Source organism: Dendrobium catenatum, unplaced genomic scaffold (genome assembly GCF_001605985.2).
Source record: "Dendrobium catenatum unplaced genomic scaffold, ASM160598v2 fragScaff_scaffold_1374, whole genome shotgun sequence".
NCBI classification, from domain to species: Eukaryota; Viridiplantae; Streptophyta; class Magnoliopsida; order Asparagales; family Orchidaceae; genus Dendrobium; species Dendrobium catenatum.
Window position 1 is genome coordinate 678,071 of NW_021319836.1, and position 10,705 is coordinate 688,775.

Sequence of the window (10,705 nt, forward strand, 5' to 3'; positions counted from 1 at the left end):
GAACTCCTTAATGAGTCGAGCTCGAGCCAACTCAACTCACTTACACCCCTAGTGATGCTCACCTCCATAGCATTGCTGCGCTCTAAAAAATAATTCTAGATCCGCCCATATTCCTCTAAACAGGAAATTGAGCATCGTAGTAATGCCACCCAGTGCCGCATTAATGCCACCCAATGTTACAGCATCCCAGAAATATTTTTCTCAAGCAGATATCTTAATGCCACGATGTCGCATCCCTTTGCGTCGTATTGCTCCCAAGGTATTTTTTGCCCCTAAAGGTTTCTTTTCCTTTTTTCACTCCTTGCTCTTATTTAATGATAATTATATACTCTAAAGCTTTCAATTAGTAATTAAAGTTGGATAGATGGGAATCCATACAAAATTATTTTGATTTGGTGGATTCCAGAGCAACATGCAATACATAAGAGTGTCAAAATATGACTTGACCTGAAATTGGCACAAAAAAGTCTAGTTTGGGTCAAACCGTTTGCCATATAGGGCAGGTTCATGTTTGAGATTTCGAAACGTTTCTAAAATTTGGTTGGGTTGACCCGGCAACCCAAAATCAACCCAGGTTTGACTCACGTCGTACGTATCTGCATAGGTTGTCCGTGTTTTGCTTTGTAGATTGAGTACTCGACCCCCCGGCCCACCCCCCCTGCCTCAGCCTTGCAGTTGAACCCAAGGTCTCGCATAGGCTAAACCCGTGCTGGCGCTGGCCTTGCCTAGATGCCTGGTCGCCCCGCAAGATAGCCTCGCTGGCCCTCACATCTGCGGTCAAGCTAGTCTGCGCCCGAGCCACCCCGCACATTAGCCTCACCTTGCACTGGCCTCACCCTCACCTAGCACACTAGCCTCACATTGCATGCCTCTCGCACCAGTTGTGGTGCCACGACTTTGCATGATGCACCATTCTTTCACTCACGTGGATCAAACCTTCGAGTCCAAGTTCGTCGGTCGAGTTGAGTAAACCCGGTAACCTGCATTAGTTGGGTCCGGGTTGGAAATCATGACCAGTTTGTAAAACCGGTCCGGGTTCGGGTTGATTTGTTTAGACTCAGGTCAATTCAGGTTGGACCCGAACCCGACTCGTTGACCCATTTTGACACCCCCAATATAGGTCAACACTACTTTATTCACTAATGTAACGTGGGATTATAGTTTTATGTTTTATAATAAATTGGAAAAAGTAAAAATTACATTAAAATTTCACTAATCAATTGCCATAAAACACTACTACTCTTAAAGAGCATCAATTAATGTTTTTTAAACTTCTTGAAAGGAGCTTAATTAATCAAGAATAAATGATTAAAGTAAAGACATTTACAAAAATGGAATTCCTTGGCATTCTAATTATGAATCCAATGGCTTCATCAACACCTTAAAATTTTTGACATTTAAGATGAGGAGGGGGAGGGGAGGAGTGATGATCATAAGTTAGTTTACAAAAGAATGTAGGAAAACTAACAATTATATTAAAGAGATACATTCATTATATAATACTCCTTCCTCTCATCACAATATTATTAAGGAGGCTATTGAGTACTACAAGCCTCTATATAATAATTTCTAGTGTTCTTATAATAATTACAAGTTATTATTTCTTATTAATCTAATAATTTTTAGGAGCAACTATGAACAACATGTTGCTTCTTTCACTCAACAAAATATTAAATATTCAACCCCTCGGTTGAATGATTTCATTGCTCTCATCCCTAAATAGCTTCATGCTAACACTCGTCGTAAAATCTTCTACAAAATCATTGCCAAGTTTCTTATCACTAGTTCAAAATATGTCCAATCATTCATCTCTCGTAAGCTACTTCATTAAATATGTGCATAATAAATAATATTTCCCTTCCCCTTAAGCTATTTAAGCATTCTAAATCTCACAATTAACTTAATTACTTGCTTTTAGACTAAAATCAATCTTCAAAATGCTTTTGATGGTGTGAACATCCAAGCTATCATTAATAAACTTCATCTAAGAGGGTTCCCCCAAATCTATGTCAATTGGTTGGCTTCTTATATTAATAATCCACCTTTCTTTTTTAATTATTAATAGAGAATTAATAGTTGTTATACCTTATTTATCGGTCTTAGGAAAAAAAAAATTCCTCCACCATCCGCATTCAACTCTAGGGTTTGTTTGTGATATCAATTTTAGGGTATAGTGAATCCATCTTAGGATTTGTTTGTGATAGCTTTTTTATTGCTTTGCTTTTCTTACAACAACCATTGATATATTCTCCAAAAATTGTTTTGATTAAGCACAAATCTCGAGGCAAAACTGAACCAGAAACTTCAAAAATTAAATTCGGGAGCATCTGAACTCCGATTTCAGCGAGCTTATAGTCAAACTAATCGTCTCGGAAATACGAACTCAACCTGAAGCGCTGTTGGAAAGCTCATACCACAATTTGAGTTACCAAACAATCTTCGATTTTAACGAGCTTATAGTCGAATCGAACGACTCAACGAGACGAATCCAACGAGCCAAAGATAATTGAATTCTGACATCACTAAGGCCTTCAAATGTCTGACGAACGGTGTACGATCAAGGGATTCAATATCAGCCGTCCATTTAGACCACTCCCTATTTGATCATGATCTCACACCTATTTATGAGCTATGCCACTCTAGAAAAACTATAAATAGACCCCTCATTTCTCATAAGAGGAACTTAAGCAAGAAGAAGAGAAGAAGAGAAGAGAATGACAGGAGAGAACTGCTCCTCCTCGACCACCGCCAGAGTTCTTCCCGCCGCCTGAATAACGCCGGAATTCTGCCGGACATTCGGGTGACGCTAGAACTCTGCACAACTTTGTAATTGAATCTCAATTCAGGAAAAATCCATTGTAATCTGATCGTATTGACTTGTTGGACGAATCAGTATCTTATATCTCAAACAAAACACTAGTGGAATCATTTCAACTGGGCGATGCCCCGTGGTTTTTTCCTTTTTAGGGTTTTCCACGTAAAAATCTTAGTGTTTATTTTCCTTTCCTGTTTATGTGTTGAATATTCGTACAACACTCGGACGGAAATTTACTAACTCTATCGCCACATATATTCTAGCCCGCAACAACCATAATTTTATTTTCCTACTATTTTTTGTTATTTTATTACTGCCTTTTATAAATTTTTATGATGAAAGTTATTTGTTATAACTATAGTAACCAAGTTATTTTTTCACAACCAACTTTATAAAATGTTGCAGACTTACTAAATAATTTCTTAGTCTGTAATTTTAAAGTTTAGAATTCAAATTAAAGCTGTTTAAGATTTCATTGAAATTATAAAAAAAAAACTCAGAAAATCAGGATAAAAATTATATGAGAACAGACTTGTGAATCCCTATATTTGCTTTATGATAAATATTACATATAAGGAATTTGTATTGTGTATTAATGTAAGAGTAACTTTAATAATATTTAAATCATGCTTGGCTCGTTTCATTGGATCCCGGAAAGCGGGACGAGAAAGTTTGACCGGATTTACATACATATGGCAGGGAAAGCGCCACGTAAGATGATTTGCTGTCTCATTAAAGCAGCGTTCATTTGTGGTCTCTTTGAATGGTCGTTGAGGCACGTGCTTTCCATTACAGGTGAGAAACAAACTGAAACTAGTTGGGAGAGTTTTTTATTTTTTATTTTTTTAATACTGTGAATATTCTATACTAATTTTAAATTATTATTTAATGCAATTAATAAGACCCGAAGCAACCTTGCTTTTTTGGGTTTGTGAATTAATGCTCGCCATAATAGGCGTACTATTTTACATTAAAAATTTATGCATAAGTAATTCTACTTGCTGAGTGTGGTTAGTAGCTCTTCTCACCTTTCTTGTATATATATTAGATGGAACTAGCCTTCCATTTTAGGGTGGATAAAAATTTCACATAAATGGACTACTATTTAAAAACAATAAAATGAAGGTATAATTCAAAGAAAAAAATTTGTATTTTATTATGATAGATTTTACTGGATTCTCAAGATCAGAACTCAGATTGCAAGCGATTGGAGGCTTGGAGCTGTGCACGGATTGCAGACGGTTGCTGACACTGGGGAACGATCGAACAAGAGTTGCAGCTGCTGCTCTAATCGTTCGAACTCAAAAATATTTTTTGTGTTGGAGCTGAACACGGCTGGTAGGCACTGGTGATTGTTTGTAGCTGCGGGACGAAAAATTTCTACTGTTATGCGGTCTTTTTTTCCCTTTGTTGGGAACACTAGGGCTACGGGTGGGGAAATAACAAAAATACCCTTACTTAAACTATTTTATTAAAATTTTGAGGGTGGTGGGTAATTGCCCATCCTCACATAAGCACAAGTTCGCTCATGTATTAGATTGATGATCAATTCTATGAAATAAAGTTCTTTCCTCTCTTATATATATAAGTGTTTCAATTTAGCTCACATATAAAATGTGTAGATATAAAACACTACAGTGGAGTCAGTGGTGGAATCATAAAGAGCTCATGGTGGATATTATTTTTTCTTAGAAAAATAAATATTTTAATTATTTTTTTCACCTTCAGTAAATGCAGTTGTTCAAATTCTTAGGAACAAAAATTCATTTTCTATTTCATACATAAAATTATGCATTTCATAATCCTATTTTGCTTACCCTAAAAAAGAGATTGATTCCGCCCCTGATTGGGGCTAAGTTGTAAGGCTTAAGGTTTTTGGAAACGAGTTAGATCATTTTGGTCTATTAAAATAAGTTTGGGCCCATTTGATTAGTACTCTCCAACTAATGAGTTAGGACTTATTCTTCTTTAATTGGATGATCATATAATTTGTTTGACACTCAGTTCTTTCGATACACTAGTTGCACTATTGTATTGTTCAAGAATATGTATTAATCTGGCACTCCAACAGACCTGATCCAAAAATTCGGATTTGATTTGACCCATTTAATAAGTGAGTTGAGTTCTAGTTCGGAATTTTGGCCAGGCTAACATGCAAACTTGATCTTGACCTAATAGTAATATGTTTTAAGTGTTTTTCTCAAATTTTTTTTACGTATTAATATGCCCTTCTTATTTTTGAGAAATTAATCAAAATTTTATAGTTGATAAATTATATATACTTTTCTAAAATCAAAATAGGTTATTAGGTTGGATTTGGGTCAATTGGTTTGTCGAGGAGTTAAACGGGTTGGATTCAGGTAATGACCCTTATGAGAACCTTACACGATTAAGCCGGTTGTTGGTATATAATATTGGATGATATATGAATATTAGACATTTATCCTAAGAGTAATTTTGCAAAGATTAGGAAGTTATTTAGTTAGAGATTAATTAATAACTTCAATGAATAAAAGGTCATATAAAGCCAAAAAGTAGACCTTTTTATTTAGGTCTTCAAATAGTTTCATTTTGTTCAGCTAATTAGGCCTGGTCCTGTTTCAACCTATTCTTAGATTAATAATTGTCTCAATGATAGTTTTTTCTAAGGCTTCGTTTGGGACGGCTTTCCTTCTGCTTCTTAAAGCTGCTTCTTAGTACAAATTTTTTTTTAATTTTTGTACTAGAAAGCTGCTTTAAGAAGCAATAAAAAAGTCGTGCCAAACGAAGCCTAAGTTAACTTATTTATTGATTGAAAATTAATGGATTGTTTGGAATCGCATTTTTATATTATCTAGATTTTAGCAAATCATTTGATTTTACATAAATACAAAGCTATGTAATCCTTTTAAAATAGAAAAGAAGAAAAATCACACAATTGAGAATTTGTGGTTCTTAGAACACGTACAGTTATATAATCAATTTAAGGCTTTGTTTGGGACAGCTTTCGTACTGCTGCTTTTTAAAACGGCTTTCTAGTATAAAAATTTCAAATTCAAAAAAATTTTGTACTAGAAAGCTATTTTAGAAAGCAAAAGAAAACAGACCCAAACAAGCCATTCTATAATAATCATGATAACTATTTTACTCAATTAACATAAGTGGGTGTTGAAGTACAAAAATGCAATACTAGGCCACATAGAAAAGACCAACTTTCTAATTATATTATTCATTGGGAAAAAGAAGCCTTGGATTCATACTACTTTTATGCCCATAATGCTCGATTAATCATTTGGGATATTTTTCTTACTGTTTTATTTTTTCAGATCCCACAAAATTTTTATTTGGCCACTATTTTTTCGTTGCTTTTTTAAAAAAATTGTACTAGAAACTGTTTTTCACAACAAATTTAAACAATTATTTTCTATGCAACAGTTTTACAAAGCAATAAGAAAGCCGTCTCAAAAGAAGCCTAAGTGTTCATAGAAATTAAGATAGTTAATAGCTAAATTAAAAAATTAATCAAAATAAAATCAAAGACTTTCTTTATACAAAACTTGGCTTAAGAGAGGTTGTAATCTAAATCACACAATCAACTTTTGAAAGTTAAATGTTGGAATATGGTGTCCTTTAATGGTTAGATTTTAAGCTTTGTTTGAGACAGCTTTCTTGCTACTTCTAAAGTAACTTTTTAGTAATAAATTTTCTAGTTAAAAAAAATATATATATACTAAAAAGCTGCTTTAGAAAGCAACAAAAAAGTCATTCCAAACGAAATCTTGATATGGATTAGATTGATAATTGAAAAGTTTATAAATTAATCCAAAGTTATAATCATGTAGCAATGCCAAATAATCAACATTTGTTAAGATCTCATAGGATAAGAAGAAGGCAAAATTATGAGGAGCCGAACTAAGGCTTCGTTTGGTATGGCTTTCTTTTTATTTTCTAAAATAGTTTTTTAAATTAAATAATTTTAACTAAAAATTTGATTTAGAAAATAATAAAAAAAGTTGTCCCAAATAAAGCCTGAAAAACAATTAAAGAGAATGAGCACAGTTAAAGAAGAATTTATAATAAGCAAATAAGAAGAACTAATTTTTGGATTCATGAATGAATACAGAAATTAAATTTCTGTATTCTATCATCATAAATATTTATTTAGTTTTTAAAGTAACAGTATTTAATTTAGCTAATATTATGATTTAATAAAAATTTAGCTAAGTTTAATTAAATTTTAAAAAATCTATGTCCCACTAAATTTAAAAAAAAATATAGTTTTACTATGTTTTCACTAAACAACTAACCAGGTTGATTGTCATCTTTATGTTCTCATTTGCATAAGAAAAAAAAAAACTTTAAATATAAACATAAGAAAGATTGCTATCTAGTTTGAATTAGTTTGGAATAACATTTGTGAAAGTTTCTTCTAATTGAGATTCAATGAGCTTCCAATCAATAATCAAAAGAAGTTAAAATAAGATTTGAACAAGATTTGAGCAATTTTCAAACAAGATTCAAACATTTTTTGAATTATTGACTAAATTGGTTCAATCCTATTGTTTCAACACTCTATATCAGCCACACAGAGAGAGAAAGAGAAAGAGAGAATGCTCAAAACAAAAATTCAAACTCAAATCAACTGATTATAAATCATAAATCATATTTCTATTCTGTTCATAAGCTCTATTTATATTTCAATTCTTCTAATAACAATTGCTCTGCATGATTTCTTTTAATGAATAGTGCGATAATTGTCTCTTACGTACTTTTATCTGTTATGATACCATTTTGTCACACTCTAGATCTATATTTTTCAAGAAAATCTATTTCACATATTTGAGTTATTACAAAAATATACTTGAAGTAGCTACAAACTCTACTTATTTGTGATTTGAGTGAATTATAGTTGATACGTCATGCAAAATTAGCTTGATCGGGCACGAATCTCGAGGCAAAAACTAGTTGGAAACTTCAAAAATTAATTCAGAGAGCACCCGAACTCCGATTTCAGCAAGCTTATAATCGAACTGAGCGTCTCGGAAATAGGAACCCAAGGACACCAAGATCAACCCAATCCGAGCCCAAATGAGTCTGAATCAAGGGCTCAAAGCGCTGTTGGAAGATTCAAACTGCAATTTAAGTTACCAAACGGTCTCCGATTTTGACGAGCTTATACTCGAATCGAAGGGCTCGACGAGAAGAATCCAACGAGCCCAAGATCACTGAATTTCGACATCACTAAGGCATTCAAATGACCAATGAACGGTGCACGATCGTAGGATTCAATATCGACCGTCCATTCAACCACTCCCTATTCGCCCCTGATCTCACGCCTATTTACAGGCCATGCCACTCCATAAAATCTATAAATAGAGCCCTTATTTTTCATAAGAGGGAGGCCGAAGCAATAGAGAGAAGAAGAGAAGAGAACGAAGAAGCTCCTCCTCGACGGCTGTCGGACCACCGCCGGACCACCGCAGAAGTCCCGCCGGACAACCGCAGGAACCTCGCCGGACCACCACCAAAGCCTCGCCGGAGTTTCATTTCACCACTGCCTTAAGGTCCGACGTTCAGTCCCTACGTCCTGTTGAAGACCCGACGTCCTGCTTAAGGCCCGACGTTCAGTCCCTACGTCTTGCTGAAGACTCGATGTCCCGCTTAAGGCCCGACGTTCAGTCCCTACGTCCTACTGAAGACTCGACGTCTCGCTTAAGGCCCGATGTTCAATCTCGACGTCCTGCTTAAGAAAAAATATAGTTTTACTATGTTTTTCACTAAACAACTAACCAGGCTGATTGTCTTCTTTATGTTCTCATTTGCATAAGAAAAAAAAAAAGAACTTTAAATATAAACATAAGAAAGATTGCTATCTAGTTCGAACTAGTTAGGAATAGCATTTGTGAAAGTTTCTTCTAATTGAGATTCAATGAGCTTCCAATCAATAATCAAAAGAAGTTAAAATAAGGTTTGAACAAGATTTGAGCAATTTTAAAACAAGATTCGAACATTTTTTGAATTATTGACTAAATTGGTTCAATCCTATTGTTTCAACACTCTATATCAGCCACACACAGAGAGAGAGAAAGAGAGAATGCTCAAAACAAAAATTCAAACTCAAATCAACTGATTATAAATCATAAATCATATTTCTATTCTGTTCATAAGCTCTATTTATATTTCAATTCTTCTAATAACAATTGCTCTGCAGTTTTTCTTTTAATGAATAGTGCGATAATTATCTTTTACGTACTTTTATCTGCTCTAATGCCATTTTATCACACTCTAGATCTATATTTTTCAAGAAAATATATTTCACATATTTGAATTATTACAAAAATATACTTGAAGTAGCTACAAACTCTACTTATTTGTGATTTGAGTGGATTATAGTTTTAGGAGAAATATAAATTTTTAGGATATTTTATGTAAAGTAGAAATTTGGATATATTTACTCAAATAAATGTATAAATAGATATTTATCTAAATATTTGTATTATGAGCCCTATAAAGTCTAAGTGTCTCATAATAGTTTTTTTTTTTTTTTTTTGGATAAAATTTTTTTTTTTTTTTTTTTGGGAAAATTAGGGGTCAGGCTCAGCTTTCATTTATGAACAAAAAAGTTACTTATGAAAAGGGCCAAAAAAGGTGCAGCGAGCCAGCGACAAAGACAAAAACAAGATTAGAACTTGAGATTGACAAGAGAAGAAAACAACTAAAAAGACAAAAAAAAAAAATAAATAGGGCTCACTATAACCCACTAGTCAAACAAGGACTAAATTAATGGAAGTGCCACATGCATTATAGGTGGCAGGGAGAACTTTCTTTGAAAGGTTAGGGGCTTCGAACGTGAGCCTCGCGGGAGAATTCCTTCGTGTCAACCAAAGGGATTGTACGCGTGAGCTCAGGCAGGGCGACTAAGTAGTACATATTCAAGCACTATTATTGGAGAAATTATTTTGTGAGGTTATCAGACGGTTTAGAGGTAAATCGGGATGTGCCACGTCACTCGGTACAAATCAGTACACAGCAAAAAAATGATGTTACACATCCTGATTCGTCTCTGAACCGTCCGATAACCCCGCAGAATAATTTCTTCTATTATTGAAAGGTGGAGTGATGACCACCTGATTGTAAAATGAAGGCAAAATATCAGACCATTCAGATTAAAGCGACATTTCAAGGGAAGATCGAACAAAGAAATCACATCATTGAGATCGGTACACCAATTAGAGTGAATAAGATCAAGTCCACAATACTGCAGCAGCATCCACATAAAATAAGATAAAGCCCACAATTCATTTGGAAGACGTTGCGTTTGAACTTCTTATCGATAAAATTTAAACTCCTCTCAAGTTTTCTTGTATTTCTCGTAAATGTATAATTTTTAGAATTTATGGTGTATTTTTCAATTATTTACACGTCGAATGTCAAAAAGATGGATGCTTTTGTCTAGTAATCACGTAAAATTTTATAAAGAACCAACAGGATAAAAAGAAAAACTAAAGAGTAAGATGTAATTTACGTAATGATTGTCTTTTTAATGTTTATTTTGAGGTAATGTATGTTTTGCTGAGCTTAATTTTTTCAACAAAGAAATCTATCATAAAGGCAACTACAACATAACTGTGTTCACCTTGATGGTTTGCACATTGACTCGAACGCATTCTTCAATTATTTATATATCGAATGCCTTGAAGAATGCATGCTTCTATAAATGATCGACTAGGTAAATTTTATGTTAAATGATAGTTTTTTTAAAGTTCATTTATTATTTCAATTGTAATTATTATGTATTTTTCCTCTTTCATTTATGTGTTATTTTTATTCATTTTGATGCTTTTCGAACTTGTACACACAGCATGGGTGCAAGAGAAATTTTATTAAAATGAGATATTTTTCGTATATACA